The 18228-nt window shown below is 42.2% G+C and overlaps 1 protein-coding gene across 2 annotated transcripts in view; it reads left to right on the forward strand.

Annotated features, from left to right (window-relative positions):
- The first annotated feature begins 275 nt into the window (after positions 1-275).
- Positions 276-18228, forward strand: part of LIFR (LIF receptor subunit alpha) — an 87404-nt gene continuing 69451 nt past the window's right edge. For both annotated transcript variants that reach the window (XM_075932518.2, XM_075932516.2), the window contains exon 1: positions 276-456. The gene's annotated coding sequence lies outside the window, so the exon portion shown is untranslated. The remainder of the gene's footprint in view (positions 457-18228) is intronic.

Raw genomic sequence — 18228 nt, forward strand, 5'->3', positions numbered from 1 at the left:
CCAGACTCGGCGGGGACCGAGGGCAGGAGGCAGTGAGCCCCGGGGTAGTGACATCTGGCTGCCGCTCTGCGGCACAGCCTGGCCCCGGGCGGTAGAAGTGGCTGGGTGTCACGGGCCAGCCGCTATCGAAACCCCGGCCCGCCCCCTGCTTCCCCGCCCCTGCCGGTGGGCAGAGCCCGGGGCGCGACCCCGCTCCTGCCGTGCCAAGGCCAGCAGCACCGCCGCCGCTGCAACGCGCAGGCTCCGCTCGCCTCCCCCGTCTCTCCCTGGGAGACGCCTGCCCCCGCAGTCCCCTCCCCGCCTTCCTGCCCCGGCTGCGCAGCGCAGCGCAGAGCCGGCGGGAGCAGCAGCTGCAGCCCGAGCTGGGCCCGCTGCGCTATGCCATGGAGTGGCCGGCGTAGCGGCTGCTCGGGGCTCGCCGGCCGCGGGGCCAGGCTGCGGACGAGGCGCTAGCGGGTGAGTGGCGGCGGCGGGGCCCTGCCGGGCGGGGGTGGAGCAGGGCTTTCCCCCGGACCCGTCCCTGCAGCCGTGCGGGTAAAGCGCCGAGCCCCTGCCGGCGCGTCCCGTTACCCACCGCTGCTGGGGGGGACACGCGGAGAGGGAGGGGCCCGGCACCCGGCGGGGAAGGGCTCCGGGCCACCCCGGGCATACGCCGTCCCTCCCGTTCTCCGGGGAGCGAGCGTGTCAGCCCGGTTAGGTCACTGCGCTGCCAGCGGGGTCTGGAGCCGGCGCCGGAGGCTGCTCCCCTGCCCTGTCGCGGGCCAGCGGCTGCGCTCACACGCGGGGAAGGGGGATTCCGCGCTGGCGGGCGCTGCGGTTTCCAAGCGGGTCAGCGTGGGTGGAAATGTGGGGAATGAGCTCCTGGCTCTTCTGGGCGGCTGTTCGGTCCCACGCGGGGGTGGGCTCCGCGGGCGGGGGATGAGTCTGCTGCAGGAATTCTGCCCCTTTCCTTCCCGAATGACAAACCGTTATCACAGAACTCTACAATCATCGGCATTAGAGGGGAAAAACATGTTGGCTGTCCATTGTAAAGGAGCGACTTGAAACGCCTCCTGCTGTCAGCCCCTCCATCTCTGTATGCTGCTGCTGGCAAGCTCAGCCAGTTGCATGGACTTGTGTTTTGCCAACGTTTATTCCTTACTCGAGACTGCATCTGATAGATTGTTTCCATGTTTCTTAAATTCTTGAAAACAGCATGTAAACAAAATACTGAGTAAGGAGCGTATTGAGTATTTGATGAGGATAGAGGAGGTTTCTGAGGAGATTTGGAATATGTATGAATAATTTAGTTCAATTAGTAGTCATTAGGTGGGGAATTCTTAGACATACAGATGCAACGTGACTGGTTCTTAAAGGTTGGATTGTTTATGTTTTTATCAGTAAAGGACTATACACTGTCCTAGATCTGTGCCAGGGACTTTGTGCCCATATTAATTTTAAACTCTCAGTGTTTGGAAAATCATAGAATTTTAGGATTAGAAGGGACTTTGATAGGTCCTCTAGTCTGGTCCCCTGAATGGAGGCAGGGTTAAGTGTTATCTAGACTATCCCTGACAGATGTTTGTCTAACCTGTTCTTAAAAAATTCCAGTGACAGAGATCTCACAACCACCCTAGGTAATTTGTTCCAGTGATTACCTATCCTGACAGTTAAGAAGTTTTTCTTAATGTCTAATCTAAATCTTCTTTGCTGCCATTTAAGCCCATTACTGCTTGTCCTGTCCTCTGTGGCTAAGGAAGACAGTTTATGATCTTCCTCTTTATAACAATTTTTTATGTATTTGTAGACAGTTATGTTCCCTGCAATTTTCTCCTCTCCAAACTAAACAAACCAATTTTTCCCTCTTTCCTTGTAGATTGTTTTTTCGATATATGTAAGCATTTTGTTGATCACTTCTAGACTTTCTTCCATTTGTCCATGTCTTTCCAGAAAAAATGGTACCCAGAACTGGACACACTATTAGCAGTAATAAGTAGAATCGGTTCTCTTGTCCTGTTTACAATACACCTGCTAATACATCTCTCATTTTCTATTTGTGCAATTATTTATTCCTTTCCTTTGTGCAATTGATTATTCCTTTCTGATTGTAATACTTAACTTTCCTTTTGTCCTCATTGAATGCCATCTTATTTATTTCAGCCCATTTCTCCAGGTTGTCATATGTAACACAAAATTATGTATTTCATAACATTTGAAGTGGCTTAGAAGAAATAGAAAGTTATAATATTGTGACTTAATATTCTTCAAGTGTAAGTTAATTTGACTCAGAACCAACAATATCGTACTATATATGCTCACTCCCTCTCCTCTGTCTGAAAGGATTTACAAGCTATAGTAATATATAGGGCTTGATCCCCTTTCTGCTGAAGCTTGTTAACTTCATAGTAAACAGGATTGGACCCATGATGGAGAAATAGTAGTAATTATCTTAGCTTCTTTTGGCACTTGATCTATCAGCCTTTATGCAAAGAATTATCATTCCCACTCTTTTTACAGAGATTTTCAGATTTAAAAACACTTAGTTTTTGGTACCAGAGTATTTAAAAAAACAGTGTCTTAGACTAACGGAATTGGATACGTCCTGACTGCCACTGAAGGTAGGCTGGGTATTATCAAACACAAAACTGCCTAATGTTACCAATTTTAAGTAAAGGAATCTTGATTGGGTCTGTCATCCCAGTTGGAAGTCTCTTCTTCCTCTTTGCCCTTTCTGTAAAATAATACCTTATTTAAATTCTTGTTGTTGTTCTCTCAAATAGAGCTGTCAATGGTTAACTGGTTAATCTGTAAACCTCCCCCTTAACAGCATACCAGTTACATTTACCTGGTGGGAACTAGGGATGTTAAATATTGGTTAATTGAATAGTTGATTAACCTCATGAATTCTTATTGGTTACTCAACTATTCTATAGTCCTCAAGGGTGAGGACAGCAGCCAGTGCACTCCGGCCCCACTCCCAAGGAGTCCCCTGCCCCTCTGCGCTGTTGCCTCTGATACAGAGGTAGCAGTGCATGGTGCCAGGCAAGAGCTGATCCACGAGGGGAGCTAGTTTAAAAACCAGCTCCCCTTGCACCCTGTCTGCCTGTCGCTCTGTGCTGCTGCCTCTGCTACAGAGGCAGTAGTGAGGGATGGCAGCAGCTCCTGTACAGGGGAGGGGTCTGAGCTCCCAGACTCAGCACTAGTAAGAAGTGAGCCATACTGGCTGCCCACCCTACTCCTAATACACTTTAAATCCAGAGCTGCAGCATTGGTAGATCCTGGACTTGACGCAATCTGGGAATGAGCTGGGCTGCTGGCTAGCCTGCTAAAAAATTTACCTATGGGGAGTAGGGGAATGTGTGTAGTCTATAGTATTAACCTATAAACGTTTGCTTATTGGTTAATCAGTGAATCGACTACACTATTACATCCCTAGTGGGAACTGGAGCTCCACTCACTATAGGCAGGAGTCTGCTCCAGCCCTGCAGGGCCCACTGTGGGCGGTGGCACTCCAGTCCAGCAGCAAGTTGGGGGTCTCCCTGCCTGCCCCATTTAATCTGTTAACTGGTTAAACTTCACGTTTAACGGGTTAACTAATTAAAAGGGGTTTTACATCCCTACTCTTCAAATCTTACAGCTGTGCTGGCCTACTGAATGATCTTGAACAGAACCTCAGATTTTGATGGTTTAGTACCTCGGAGGTAGGTGAAATGTTAAGTCCTGTCACACTCAGTCATTTTTGTCCAGATTTAACCAATCTAATTGAACCAGTCTCCAGTGTTGTTATAATTTATGCTGGACCGCAGGTGTGCATGTTTTTTCAAAGGAAGATTAAGACAATATCTGCCCCAAGGATCTTACAGTATAAGCCATTATTCTGCAAACAGGATATGCATGTGCTTATCTTTACCACCCTGAATTTCAATGGGACTGCTCACAGTAGGAAAGTTAAGTATGTGTATAAGTATCTTCAGGATCAAGGCCTAGCATAAACCAAGAACAAGTGAGATGGTGGGGAAAGGCAGCAGTAAATGTAAAGGGCAAGTCTATGAAATTTCACAGTCTGAATATTATTGACTACAGTCATGGTTGGTGAAGACCATGATAAACCAGATTCAGCTACCTCTGATTATTTAGCTAGAAATGCAACTATTGAGGGAGTATAGGTTTCATACAGAGATCAGATTATTTGAGTTACCTGGCTCTGCTTGTTTCTTGTTGGTTACATGGGTCTTTTGTAAATCCTTCCTTATCACCATTTAATCTTTTCATCGTCTTAGATGAGTCACCTTTGATAAATCTGCATTGCATTATCTCCAGTTTTTAACAGTATCTTTAATCTGATATAGTGACCTGAACTAGACAGTCTGGCTCTTACAAAATAGTGTATGTTGTCTCTTTGCTGATGCACAAGGAAAAGGAGAGATTTCCTCTGGTCCCCCCAGGCGGTGCAGAGCACAAGGAAGCTGTACTGCTACCCTCTTCAAATGGTGTGGAACTGTGACCAAACATTTGGGTGTTTATCTTCTCTAGGTTTTACCTTCTCTTTGCAAGAGCCGTGTAAATATACCCAGGAATGAACTTGCATATTTATTATCATAGAGGAGCTATGGTGACTTTAAAGCAGAAACTAAGGGTTCTGCATATTTGTAGAGGGTCTGTTGTAAAATGAGAACTGCTGCAATAAAGTGAGATCTGTTTTCAGACAGTGTATGGTTTGCATTTCTTATAAGACAGCCTTACTGATGCACAAAGGTATCTGAATATGTAAATCTCTGTATACACTTCTAGATTATGACTCTGTAAATCAGTCAGTAATAGTCCTGTTAGAACATTAACTTGTCTTATTGCAGAGATGACTAATATAATATTGTTTCATACACTTTAACAGGATTTGTATAAAAACAAGACTGTGAAATTTCCCATTAAAAATAAACCAGTGGCTCAATAGATAGTTCTTGTTTTTTTGATGTGGGGTCAAGTTAATGAAATGGTAGTCTTTTATTCTGAATCTGTGATGTAGACTTAAAGTATTGCAAGGTTGATGCAACTGGATTAGGTTTTCATACAGATGACTCAGTAGATGATCTGTTTAGATACATAGGTTTTTTCACTATTGTATCATTTGTATTTGTACTAGGAGATTGATTTCAGATTTCTTAAAAAAAGTGATTGTTAAAATTTGTCCATTTAATTGTTTGGAATTTTTTAAAAGTAGGAATTCCAGGAAATGTATTTTTTTTCATCTTTATACACTCTTATCATTTGCTGTGTTTTAACAAAAAAAAGGGGCTATAGTCAGTTGGGTTTCCAATAACATTATCTTCTAATTTTCAAACTGTTAGCTGTGCCAAAACAGAGCACTAGTCCACATTTCTCCATTTTATACTTTTTCTGGAAGGTTACATAAGATCAAAGGTCCATCTAGCCTTTGTCTTCCTGTCTTCCAATTGTGGCCAATGCCAGATGCCCCAGAGTGAACAGAACAGGTAATCAAGTGATCCCTCTACTGTCATCCAGTTCCAGCCTCTGACAAACAGAGGCTAGGGACATCATTCCTACCCATCCTGGCTAATAAGTATTGATAGACCTAACCCCCCTGAATTTATCTAGGTCTTTCTTGAGCCCTGTTAAAGTTCTGGTCTTCACAACATCGTCTGGCAAGGATTATTGAGAAACAATTCTGTTGCAGGTTTGTCCTATTTTTCTGGCTCATCTTGGTTCAGTCTCTTTCAAAATTTGCTCAGTTATGGCAGTTTTGAGGACTGTACTAGATATGGTGAATCTGTCTTTTTTCTGTTGGAATTGCTTCTCATAAAACCGATTCCAAGCACATTCCATTTTCCTGGCACAATGAAACCCGTACATTGCTTCAAGGCAGTGTTGGGCCCTGCCCAACTGCTAGAAACTGCTAGAAGGCCGCTTGAGAGAACTGCTAGAAGGCCGCTTGAGTTTGTTTACTTAATGGCTCTGCAGCCATGGAGCCTCATGGCTCCCATTGGCTCCTGCTCGCTGCTTGCAGCTAAAGGGAGCTGCAGGAAGTGATGTAGCCCAGTCTGCTGCTTCCTGTGGCTCCCCTTGGCTATAAATGATGAACCACAGCCAAAGGGAGCTACAAGACTCTATGGCTGTGGATTTGGTAAGTAAAGAAACTGGAGTTGAAACGCTGCCTTAAAGTATGGTAAGAGGAAGCTGTATACAGGATTTGGAGGACTTCTTGATCAAACAGACAAACTCTCTAAAATATATAGTAGATTACATCCCCTCAAGAATTGAAGAACCTTTTATTTATGTATTAAGTTTGGAATAGGAATGCTGATTTGCATGGCAAATATAGCCACTCCTTTCTGTGTAGCTGTAGCGTGTTGGGGCATATTTGTCTTTGTTTTCCTTCAACAATCTTGTTATATACTTTCCTCTTAAAAAAATAAAGCTACCTTGAAATAAGCTATGATTGTTTCTTGCATATGTTAACCGTTGCTGTCATATGTTGGAAGGAAGAAATGAGGGCACAGGAAATTTCTTAAAGCAATGCAACAGTGTTTAAAATAACATAAATTAGGCCAGCTGTTCTATGCTATGTATTAACATTGGAGTCTTGGACCTTGAATGTGTTTTGAAGTATGAAGAAGGTGTATTTAAGTACAATAAACTACAAAGAAATACAATTATGAAAATGATGTTGAAAACTTGCTTAGAACTAAGGTGATGTAACTTAGGTGGAACTAAGCGTGGAGTGGACCATCTTTGTTTTGTATTAATACAATTCCTTTTGCAGTCCTGTTCCATAATTGGGGCTCCTAAGTACTACTGTAATACAAATATTAAACAATAAGTAGTACCAGGGCAGAACTAGGTCCTTTGATTTGGTACATTAAATAATGATATGGGAGCATTGATTTATCTCTTTCTTTTTGTACATGCTCCCTATTTGGCTATTCGTTTTTGCTGTGCACTGTGTCGAATGTGTCTGAACTGGGGGATAGTCATACAATGGGAGAATAAAAATGAGCAAAGAAATGTCCAAAATTCCAGTCCAAATGATGGAATTGTGTATGGAATACTTTTGCTCCTGTTGTTTTAATTATAATTGTTTGTGTTGCATTAGTGACTAAAGAAGCCAGTTGACTCAGATATCTCTTCTTTTAGGTGCTTTACAAACAGTCAAAGACCTTACAGTCTATTTAATATTCAACTTGCTCTTCTGCTTGCCTGTTTGTAGGTCAGCAGCCAAACTTCAGGCTCTCACTGCCTGAGCCAAGATTGTCCGCAAAAGGACCCCTGTAAGTTTCTGTTGTGCAGTTTCCTCTTGTTTTTCATTGTTCTCCTTCCCTGTGGAGCACTTGGAAAATTCAGACCCCTGCACTTACAGATCACTGTAGTTCAGCCTGGATTTCAGGGCAAATGCAAGAATTCACGCTTTTGGCAGCAGCTCCAGGGTTGCTTCATGTCAGCCTCCTGTACCAGCCAGTATCTCTAGAAGTCTACTTAGCTGGGGATTCTGATGCATCCCCAGGGGGAACTGGATCTAATCTAAAAATTATTCCTAAGAGTAGGAACTGAGGTAGGAGAATCTCTAGGGCTTGGGACTGTAATATTCTTGAAGAGTCTGCATCCCCCAACCCTCCTCTCTTACTCTCATTGCAGAACTATTGCCTAGGTCAGTGGTTCTCAAACTTGGGGTTGTGACCTAGTACTGGGTCGTGGAATGTCAGGCACTGGGTCTTGTTGCTGCATGGTGATCAAGTGATCAGCAGGGGTGCCAACGCAGGCTACCTGAATGTTTTGGCACCACAGATAGTGCTGCACCCCAGAAGTGCACCCAGCAGCAGGCCCGGCTCCTAGGTGTGGTGGGGAGAGAGTGCACAGAGCTCCCTGTACTGCCTCTCCCAAGAGCACTTGCTTCACACTCCCATAGACCAGGAACCTTCTGCAGGTTGCTTCTCCAGCAAATCATGGTCTGCAGTGCCAGGAGAGGCAGGAAGCCTGTGTTAGCCCCTCTGCTGCATTACTAAGGGTGTGTCTAGACTACTGAGTTTTGTCGACAAAAGTGGACTTTTGTCGACAAAACTATACCAACGTCTACACTACCGCTGAGTTCTGTCGACATAACATCGACAGAACTCAGCAGTTTTGTCGACGCTGGTAAACCTCATTTTACGAGGCATAACACCTTCTGTCGACAGAGTTCTGTCGACAGAAGGTGATATTGCCTGTAGGGTTGCGTCTAGACTACAGGGTTCTGTCGACAAAGCAGTTTGCTTTGTCGACAGAACTCAATGTGTCTGGATGCTCTTTGTCGACAGAAGTTTTGTCGACAGATACTGTCGACAAAACTTCTGTCGACAAAACCAGGTAGTCTAGACGTACCCTAAGTGGGAGCCGCTGACGGCAAGTCTCTCCTGCCCCATTCCTGATCCTCCCTCAAAGCCAAAGCCCGCTTCTACACTCCAAAGCTTTCATCCTCAGCCCTGCCCTGGAGCCTACACTCTAGTCAAATTACGTTGGGTTGCGGGCATCAACACTTTTCTTCAATTGGGTCATAAGGAAAAAAGTTTGAAAACCACTGGCTTAGGTGAGGTCAAGAGGAAATGGTGCAGCAGAGACAGCTCTCTCTTTTTTCCAAAGGTTGGGTGGGATCTGTTGGTGCGTTGGATGTGGTTTTTCTCAAGGATGGGTAGAGGCATGTATTAGGCCTCATTCATAAAATGCACCCCACAGGAGCAGTGAGAATACTATAGCTACCCCCTACTCCTCCCCCTTTCTGTTGTAAAATTTGCCTTGAAAGAAAGTTTTCACCACTCTCAACAAAAACCAAGGAGGTGGTTCCACCAAAGAATCTTCCTGACTGGGGTGCTGGGTGTGACTGGGATTTGAACTGCTTGTCTCACTTGGAGAAGTTGTTTGTGTTTTGCATTTTAAGAGAGAAAGGGCACAGTTCTTACCTGGAAATCCTCAAGTTCGGGATTCCTTTCCCCTTACAGCAGATGCTAATACCTTCAGCACCAAGCATTGTACCTCTGCATTCCCAGTCATAGGGAGTCTGAAACTGCCACCAGTTAGATAACTAAAGGAGGTTTTTTACTAGATTTTGTGTTCAGTATTATGGTAGGTGTACACTATAAACTTGTGCTAGTACAATAATACTGGTTAGAGGACTGGATATATGGGTGGCGTTTTTTTAAATGACATTTCTCTACTGGCAAATGCCCTACCATAGAAGCAGCTGCACTGGCAAGAAAAGTGCTATCACCAGTATAGCTTGTTTTATTGATTTGAAAGGGTATAAACTATTGCAACCTGAATCTCTGCTAGGAGGCATCTACATCTACACTAGTATAAATTGGCCTTTAGGAACTTGTAGTTTGTTCTTACTGTACTATATAAATGGTAAATGTTTTTGTTTACTTCTCAATTGTAAAGGTTTGTTTGAGATTCTTTATTGTGCTTTAAACCTACACAACTTACTTTTGTCGACACTTGACAAATCATCTGGTGGTATTAGTTAAAACTTGGGTAACTGGGCACACTACAAGGGTGAAATTCTGTGACTTGTGGTATACAGTCAGAATAATCTGTTTGAACCATTTGGTTGAACAATAGTTGAATATGGACTTATAAAATGTCTCTTGAATAATAATTGATGTTAAAGTAGCAGAGCAGAAATACTGCTTATGTCTACTGAAATTTAGAAGAAAATTATGTTGCTTTGTATTATCTGGGCTTCCTTTTGACTCTGCTGCTCAAAGGTGGATGGTAATTGCAAGCATCCTTTTTCAGAGAAATTGTTCAAACTAATCTTTTCATGGTACAGTAAAACTCCATTGGTCCGGCATCCAATGCTCTGGCATTCCTGATGGTCCGGCACCATCAGGAACCCGGAAGTGCTCCGGACAGCCAGACAATTGGAGCTGCTCTGCGTCTGGCTTCCCCGATTCAGCCACTGCTGCAACTGACCAGCAGCTGAATCGGGGAAGCTGGGAGCAGAGCAGCTGGGGTGCTGCCGGGTTGGTCCCGTAGCGCTGCCCCTCGGGGCTATGGGACCAACCCGGCAGCACCCCAGCTGCTCTTGGGGACGCCCGGGACAGAGCAGCTGGAGTGCTGCCAGGTTGGTCTTGCAGCGCCGAGGGGCGGCACTACCGGACCTACCTGGCAGCACCCCAGCTGCTCTGTTGCAGGCGTCCCCGATTCAGCCGCTTCTGAAACTGACCAGCAGCGGCTGAATCGGGGACGCCTGGGGCAGAGCTGGACTACTGGAAGAGAGGACTATGAGGGGTCTGGGGTGGCATTCCCCCCCCACCCAAGACCCCTCATAGCCCCCCCTTCCGATAGTCCGGAATATTTGATAATCCGGCACCCTCTGGGTCCTAAAGGTCCCGGATTATCGGAAGTTTACTGTATTTCAGGTTTTGGAGCAGCCTCAAAGCTTGCTGTGAAAAAGATGAAAATTTAACCTTTGAGGTTTTAGAATGACTCTGGGGCTAGAAAAAGAGAGAAGCTTTTAATGTTTTAGTCCTCGAAAGACTTTATTATGTATTGGTGTGTGTTTTTAAAAAAAGACTTGAAATCTTAGTGTTGGATGGTCATCAAGAAACTACTGTGAGGGTTAATTTGCAGGTTTTGAAGGCAACAGCTTTTTACTGTCGTCAAGTATCAAAGCCCTGGTCTACACTAGGGAGTTATTTTGAAATAACTCCTCTTATTTTGAAACAACGAGCGGAGTGTCCCCAGTACCAAGTCTGTTGTTTTGAAATAGGCAGCCCGTTATTTCAAAACAATAAGTCCTGTTTTCCACAAGGAATAAAGCTTATTTCAAAATATCAACAATGGAGCATCCACACACAACTATTTCAAAATAACTACTCCCGAGAGTCATTCAGAGCATTTATTCTCAGTGCTTTCTGGGGCTCTAAGTTAAGGTAGCACGTCCACATTAAGGAAGCTTGCCTTGGAGTAATTTTGAGGCTTCACTGTAGTGTGGTTGTGCTGCTTTGAAATTATTTTGGCTGTTATTTCAAAATAAGTTACTTTGAAATAATTTCCTAGTGTAGACATGCCCTAATTGTCCTCAACTTGTCCTCCCCGGCTTTGCACCCACCACAGGAAAATAAAAGCACAGTTATAGAGAATCCTTGGTGCATAGGGCTCTAGGCATATAAATTGATCTGCTTGAAGCATATCAGTTATTAATATTGCATGAGATTTCAATACTGTATAGAACAGTATTCTCATATCCATATTACAAACAGTTGTCTGATCTTATTTGTAAATTTACCATTTGCTCTCTTCAGTTATTTTACCTCAATACCCTGTTGTACTATAAAGAATATAACACTTCTAAAGCAGGAGGCATTATGTAATAAGGTTGACACTGCTTTGGGCTATGCTTGCTTGCTTCTTTGTTTTATAAACCAGCAGTTGGGGGAAGGGTGGTATGTGTGCTTTCAGATGGGTAAGGATATTGCATATAAATGGTCTGTATTAGAAAATTGCTGATTGCAAACATGACTAGATTTAATTACTGATATTATGTGCACAATAATAGTATTACTGTGTTTCTTTGCTGTGTAATTCATCTTTGATATTTAGAAAGCTTGAGTAGCAGAATTAAGGTTTTAATTTTTATTTTGTTTGACTTCAGAAGGTGGGAGCTGAAAAAAAGGTGGAGTGAGTTCTGTGGGTTTTTATGAACTTGAAAATAACTTTGAACTTGAATGTTTATTTGAAGTACTCATCTCTTGTAGTTCTCTTAAGGTTTTAGAAATGCATTTTCTGATTTTTTTTTTTTTTGGCTTCAGTTATTATCTGAAGAGCCCATTCAAACAGGGAAAACTGATTTAGGCCCCAAGTCTGCAAAATACATATGTACATGACTAAGTATTTGCATTAATAGGATCTAAATTACTATATTCAAAGAAAGTGCTGTCAGATAAACTGAATTTTATTTTGTTCTCCCAGTTAAACAAATGCTTCTTGTAACAATTATAAACAAAAACAAATACTAAAAGTGATTTTTATACTGAAAATATCCATTTAAGCATTGTTATTAATGTTAATGTGTGCTGCTTTGTTCTCTGAATTCTGTGAAAACAATAATTTTTTTCTTTTTGTTGCTTTCTTTCACTGTTGGCACACGCTGGGGAAATACCCATGTAGGAAACTTAGCTGAGTTTTTAAAGGTTTTTAAAAAAAGCCTTTGGGGTTTTTTTTTGCTTACCCTTTGAATCATAGAACACTAGGACTGGAAGGGACCTCGAGAGGTCAACAAGTCCAGTCCCCATATGTACATATGTGTTTTGATATAATAATTATTAAGGTTACTTAATATTCCCTATTAAGTATTTTGAGGATAAATTCTTAATTTACTTTGTAAAACTTACTTCTGCAAATATGTTCTTGAAAATAATGGGGTATATTCACGGTATTCCCCACAGTGTTTGCAGGACCAGTTTCTTAGTGGTTATCTGAAGGATAATGTTGACTTCCCCTTTTATACGTACATTTATACACAGATGTTTGTTTATAGTGTTTTGTTTGTAAGCTTGTGTCTCTTGCCAACAGAAATTGGTCCAATAAAGATCCATCTTATCTCTCTAACATGCTGGAACCAACATTTATATACCACTACCACTAATTTAAAAAAACCAAAACCTTCACATCTTTAGCCTTTACTACTATAGACTTTCAGTTTTGCTCTTAGTGCCCAATCGTGCCCTATCTACAATGCAAAATTTGTGAGCATGTTATTTATTAATCTGAATAAAATTACTCCCAGTCTTGCAACTGTAAACATGTGAACAAGGTGTGTGACTCTGTGTGTGTGGGGGGGGGGGAGGTGTTACTAAAGTTTACAATATTTATATAAGATCAGCTGTGGTATAATTGCAAAACAACATTCTAAGGCTCTTTAGACACTCATCTTTTCAATAATTGGCACGGATCTTTGATTCTTTCACATGAAAACTATTTTTAGTCTTTTCCTTGCTGGCTGTAAATTAGATCGAATTACTGGAAATGATTCATTAATTTCCTTTGAAGTTTGTGTATGCAATCCTGAGTATTGGGTATGGAAAACCTCCTGATGCCGGGCTACTCAACATGTGGCCTGTGGGCTGCATACGGCCCATAGCCTGTTTGTTTGTGGACCGCATTGTGGTTTGGGTTTATGTGGGGCTCAGCATGCAGCCTGCGGGTGGGATCCTTAGAACATAGCCTCCGCTGGGAACATGCTCCTCAAGGGTGAGTCAATATAATGGTCTTATGTTATGCGTTTTAATAGTTAAATTCCTGGACTGTCATTACTCATTAAAGGTGCTGTGATATGGATGGAAATTGGATATATATTGCATTTTATTAATATCAGCAGAACTGACTTAAATGGGGCCTCTGTGTTGTGTAGTCTTGCCTTAATCTTTGTATTCATGCCCATCAGTGTGAAAGAAGCTATTTGCCTATCTATTTGCATGTATATGCAACCCCACTTAAGTTGCAGCCCTCGTCATGTGCTGGGAGTATCATCGTGGCCCCTGATGCTTCCAATGTTGAGTAGCTCTGTTCTAGTGATTTTCTTTAAAAAAAAAAAAAAAAAAAAAAAAAAAAAAAAAAGCTTATTTTTTTTGGAAGGCCCATAATAATGTGCTGTGTTTTTGTTGGTAATTTGGTTTTTTTTTTTTTTTTCAAAAAGAGTTACTTGAAAATAAAGAATATTTAATGTTCTATGTCAGGTACTGGGAAAAAATTTCAGGGATGTGAAGTTCACATCCATACCAGAGGTGCAAAGAGCAAATGTTTGTAAGGAACTCAATTTATGTTTATGTTCCTAATGTTCTTTAAACATTCTCTACAGCAAATCTAGTGAGAAGGATTTACAACCTAGTTTGCTAGTATGTAATATTGTCATCACATGCTGTATATTGTACTGCCAGCAGTCTTATGTGTTCATATAGTGATAGAAATGTAGCCGTGTTAGTCTGGTGTAGCTGAAGCAAAATACAGGACTATGTAGCACTTTAAAGTGCTACATAGTTCTGTATTATGTGTTCATGTTAGGGATGTAAGCGAGTAGCTGACTACTCGACTGCCTGATAAGCATAAGATTATCAGGTAGTTGAATGGAGTACTCAATTACTCGCTCCTCTCCCCTTGCTGACTCTATATGAGAGGCAGTGGGGGTGGTGGGGACAGGAGCTGGTGCTGGGGGGGTGAACTGCCTTAAAAGCCTGGGCCTGGGCCGCAGCGAACAGGGGTTGCTGCACCTGGCGCAATCCAGGACCAAGCTGTCCTGGTTCGCACCAGTCTGGGACTGCTGCCTCTTCATTTTAAATATACCAAGAGCTGCCCAGTGGCTCTTACTACATTTAAAATACAGAACCGTAGCATAGGTGGCTCCTGGAGCCAGCGTGAACTGGGACTGAGGGGTCCCAGCTCACACTGGCTCTGGGACTGCTGAGGCTTTGCATCTTAAATAAAGTAAGAGCTGCACAGAGGTGCAGTGGTCCCGAACCGGTGCGAGCTGGGACTGCTCAGTCCCAGTTCGAGCAGACTCCGGGAGCTACCTGCGCTGCAGCTCTGCAGAGCGGCCCCCTCATCAACTAATTGTGTAGTTGGTACAATTTGTATCAACTACACGATTTACCAAATAACTGCTCTTTAACATTTTCAATGCATATAATAATTGAAACTGAAATAAATCTTGAAAGTTTAATGATTGCAAGAATCGTAAGTTAAGATCTTCAGTATGTAAGGTTATAGAACTAAAATAACTCTCTCCAAAGGCTTTCAGGGTTATTGGGTTTTAAATGGGTTTATGACTCCAGTTTTCTGGTGAGCTAGCCACAGTTTTTTGGCTGAAGGGGACCATTTCATACAAAAAGTCAGTTGTGACTATTTTAAAATGTTACATCATGAAATTCAAACTAGTTGTATTAATTATGTCCGAACATCAAAAAGTAGGAAGAGCATCCTTGACTTGGTGGATAAAGTGTCACTGTTTCTCTGGCTGAACTCTGTAAAATACACAATGAAGAAAAAATCTCTATAGAGAAAGCTTATAATAATGTTAGAAATAAATGTGTGATGTCTGTATTGAGTTCAGTGTACTTCAAAAGATGACAATGATTATGTATGACTATTGTATCAGTAGACTAAAAACCTACCTATGGGGTTTATATTAAATAAATAATACACAGAATAGTGGGTAGTGGTCATGCATTATCCATTTAGCTATGAATGTCTAAGACATGTTTAAAGAATGAGAGTAGTTTACGAGAATTAAATTGATTTCCTAGTAATCAAGGGAACAAGATATTCCTGAAACTACAGATCCATACTTTCTGATGAATTAGTATTATATTAGTATTTCCTGTGACTTAACCTTGCATGCCATGTAGTAGTTCAGCTCTTGACAGCTGCCTACAGTGTGTCAGTTTCATCACTTCAGTAAATTAATGTAAATAGACAACATTCTATTCAGCTGATTATTGACTATGTAACTAGGTCTGGATAACTACAGTCCACTACAGTCAAACCACTGTGAACTTTTTTCCCCTCACAGCATTGCGAATTGATTGACTGTGTGGCATGTGCTTGTGTGTGAGAGAAGAGGCCAAGGAATGAGATTTATTATTCTGGTAGATTGACTTAAATCACTGATCTTAATAATGCTTTAAATGGGTAAGCAGGAAGCCTTGATATAAGTGATCATTATACTCTTATTTTGCATTTGTATTTTTAATTATTTTCCTAAAGAAAGGTTGATTTTCATTAGTTGATATAATTTAGTTTTGCATTTTGATAATGAGATGCATAGAAACAGTTAGTTAGAGCCCTGCCAAATTTGCCAATTTCACAGTAACAGAATTTTATAAATTGTAAATTTCGTTATTTCTGATACTTAAATCTGAAATTTCACTATGTTGCAATTGTAGGAGTCCTAACCCAAAAATGAGTTGTAGGGGGGTTGCCAGGTTATCCACCTCTACTAAAACAATTATATAACTTAACGTAAAACGGTTCTGATTTTTACTTTTACATTTTTATTGTTAAAATGGTAAATGATGCATTTCTTATTAACTAGGTTATGACTAATTTTTCACTTATTTGTGTCAAGCTGCATTTGAATGAAAATTGGAATTAAATTAAAAATGCACATACACAGCATTTTAAAATGTAGTTGAATAACATCACCTGATATGTTAGATATGTATTTTTTCCTCAAGTTTATCAAAACATGTTTTTCATTTAAAAGTGGTTTACTAGCTAAAGGAAGTGTAATCAGTGTCCTTTACTATTTTAAGAACATATAGCTCTTATCTGTAGAGGGGAATTGGACAAGTTTTCCTGCTTCTTTTTCAACTACAGTAAACTTCCGATAATCCGGCACCTTTAGGACCCAGGGGGTGCCGGATTATCAGATATGCCGGACTATCAGAAGGGGGGGCTATGAGGGGTCTGGAGTGGGGTGGGAGGGGATGCCACCCCAGACCCCCCCATAGCCCCCCCTTACGATAGTCCAGCTCTGCCCCAGGAGTCCCTGATTCAGCTGCTGCTGGTGAGTTTCAGCAGCAGCTGAATCGGGGATGCCTGCAATAGAGCAGCTGCGGTGCTGCCGGTTGGTCCCGCAGCGCCGAGGGGCGGCGCTACAGCACCAACACATCAGCACTCCAGCTACTCTTGGGGACGCCTGGGACAGAGCAGCTGGGGTACTGTCCGGTTGGTCCCATAGCACTGCCCCTTTGGCGCTGCGGGACCAACCCGGCAGCACTCCAGCTGCTCTGCCCCAGGCGTCCCCAAGAGCAGCTGGGGTACTGCCGGGTTGGTTCCGCAGCCCCGAGGGGCAGTGCTACAAGACCAACCCGGCAGCACCCCAGCTGCTCTGCTCCCGGCTTCCCCCATTCAGCTGCTGGTCAGTTTCAGCAGCAGCTGAATGGGGGAAGCCTGTCCGGCTGCCCCAGCACTTCCGGGTTCCTTATGGTGCCGGACCATCAGGAGTCCCGGAGCATTGGATGCCGGACTAATGGAGTTTTACTGTACTAAGAAATTTCTACAGCTTTGAATGAACTAATAACCGAATTGAAGTAAATGAATAAATGGAAATGAAGGACATAGTATCTCTGCATCTATAGAGGAGGTTTCTGCAGTCAAAAGCTGTTTTTGTACTTTAACAAATTCTGATTCCAGATGCACAGCCAGTGACTTCTGCAAGTTTAGTGGTTTGACTTACAAACTGCAGTAAAAACATGTACTACAGGCAGTCCCCGGGTTACATGGATCCGACTTACATCGGATCCCTACTTACAAACGGGGTGAGACAACCCCACACTAGCTGCTTCCCCCCAGCAGACCAGGGAGACGTGAAGCTAGCGCCACCCCCAGCAGACCAAGGAGACGCGGAGCGGCTCTTCTCAGCAGACACCTCAGCTTGAGAATAAAGGACCGAGGGAAGTGAGGTGTGGGAGAATAAAACTGAGCTCTGGAGAAATGTTTGGCTAGAGTTTCCCCTACAATATGTACCAGTTCCGACTTACATACAAATTCAACTTAAGAACAAAGCTACAGTCCCTATCTTGTACGTAACCCGGGGACTGCCTGAACTTAATACTACTTTTTAATTCAGTTTATTATTTGATAGAGTATCCTAAATTTAGTCTCTAAAGGTTGTCATAATTTAAAATTTAATTAAGTTGCTTATTTTTAAAAGAAAAATGTATTTACATTAAATAGAAAAATTTATCTAAAAAAATCAGTGTTATCCACCCCGTCGTTTGTTTAAAAAAAGTGTAAAAGAAATAAAAGGAGGATTTTTTCATACATATTTTAAAAATAGAATTTTAAAGTGATTTAAAGCATGTTCTTTTTTACTATCCCTTTGTACAGCACTCTGCACAATGAGACCCCCCACTGCAATACAAAGAATAAATATTATTTCTAGTAGTTTTGCCTACAAGTAAATTAAATATAGAAATACATATCATAATTCCAGAAATGTGAGCTTAGCCTTCATCAGAACTAAGACCCCAGTCCTGCAAACACTAGGCATTTGCTGAACTTTACTGTTGTGAGTAGCTCTATTGATTATGATACTAGAGGCAAAAGAAGCAGATTTTGTTTTATAATTAAGTCAAACACAATTTTTTATTTCAAGTAATTTATTGATGGGTCCTTGGCTGCCATAGGATGAATAAAGACATTTGGAAACGTTTAAATAAGATTCTGTTTTGTTCTTTAAATTTCCATATTCAGAATGTCAGG

This window comes from Pelodiscus sinensis, chromosome 6, assembly GCF_052426305.1.
Source record: "Pelodiscus sinensis isolate ZL-2025 chromosome 6, ASM5242630v1, whole genome shotgun sequence".
In the NCBI taxonomy this organism is placed as follows: domain Eukaryota; kingdom Metazoa; phylum Chordata; order Testudines; family Trionychidae; genus Pelodiscus; species Pelodiscus sinensis.